Here is a 1,680-nt window from a genome sequence, read left to right as displayed (position 1 = left end):
ATCATCAAAACCATAAAATTCATTTCCTAGGGATCCTGTACTATACTTAATTTTAAAGAAAGTTCTTCAGGGTGAAGGGAAATGGTACTAGATGGTGACCCAGATACACAGAAAGGAACAATTAACAACAGTAATGATGCACATACATGTGTCACATTCACACTCATTTTCTTAATTTCCTGAAGACATATGGCTGCTTGTCTAAAACAAAAAGTATTACACTGTATCATTGAGTTTATGATATAGATTGACGTAATATATAAAACAGTAATAGCATAATGTAGGTTAAAGGAAACTACACTGTTACAAGTATCCTTTATTTTGCCGGATGTAGTTTAATAGAACCTGAACTTCACTGAGAAGTCAAGAAATTGGGTTTCCATTCTTACAACAATAAAAAACGAGTGTAAAGAAATATAGCTAAAAGCCACTAGGAGAATTAAAACTATAAACTAAAAACTGTTTATTTGACACATAAGAAAGTAGCAAAGGAGGAACAGAAACAAAAAGATATGAGACAAATTGAAAACATTTAGCAAAATTGTAGACCAAAATCCAACCATTGTAAGTGAAGAAATGACACGACCTTGCTCACGTTAGCAGGACTGCTGAGCACTGTGGGGAGAACAGACATGGGCAGGAGGTGAGGGACAGTGTTAGTGCCACAATTCAGGAGTGACAGGGTAGCGGGGACTAAGGGGAGAGAAGGGTGTGAGGGATGAGAGGGGCAGAGAGAAGGGCTGGGGAAGCAGGAGGTGAGGAAAAGGAGAGAAGAAAGAATTCTAAAGCAGTGGAAGAGTCTAGGAGGGGTTTTTTTGCATTAGGTATTCAACACATATTGTTGGACTTCCTAAAAGCTAATTGGCTCCTTATGATTAAAAAAAAAAAGAGTTACAAAAACGCCAAGTGTCCAGATAAAATATGCACACTGCTTAGATGTGCAGAGTTCAGGAAAACAGGCAGTGCTTGAGCGTCGGTGAAGAGCATTGGGTCTGCATGGAGCACTCGGAACTTTGAGGTGATGACTACAGCCTCCGGGTTGCAAGAGACAGTAACAAACCCTGCTTCTTTGTATTCAGGAGATGTTCTGGACTCACATAGAGAAACTTGGGCTAAGGAATGAACGTAATTTTAAATGCAACAACTCAGTCACAGATCCATAGTCTGGGAAAGTAAAACTTAGGAGCTTTGTAATGCTGTTTTGACACAGGTCTTTTACAGATTGGAATTCTAATCATTCAGGGATTACCAACATTTTGCTACCTACTGTATTAATAAACAAAAAGGAAACTTCGTCTCTATGAGAATCTCTGTGTGGTGCCTTCAGACAAAACTTCATCAGGTTTAGAGAGAAAACCCCTGTCTCTCCACCTCCATTCCCAGGGCGAGCTCACTCCAGCATGAAGTTTCCTGTGGTGAGTTCCACTGTACAAAGGTCCAAGGGGAGAGGTAGGAGTGGGAGGCAGGCAGTCCAGTTCAGGGTCGGGGATTCCAGGACGAGCAGTGAAGGGGAAGGGACTGGGTGCAACCTGGGGGGTCTCTCCCTGGTTTCCACAGACAGATCCTTGTCCAGGACTCAGGCAGACAGTGTGACAAAGAGGTTGGTGTAGGAGAAGAGGGATCAGGACGAAGTCCCAGGTCCCCGGCGTGGCTCTTAGGGTCTCAGGCTCCAAGAGCCTT

The sequence above is a fragment of the Mandrillus leucophaeus genome, unplaced genomic scaffold, assembly GCF_000951045.1.
Source record: "Mandrillus leucophaeus isolate KB7577 unplaced genomic scaffold, Mleu.le_1.0 Scaffold1449, whole genome shotgun sequence".
Lineage (NCBI taxonomy): Eukaryota > Metazoa > Chordata > Mammalia > Primates > Cercopithecidae > Mandrillus > Mandrillus leucophaeus.
The sequence above is the reverse complement of the archived record's forward strand: the minus strand, read 5'-3'. Positions refer to the sequence as shown.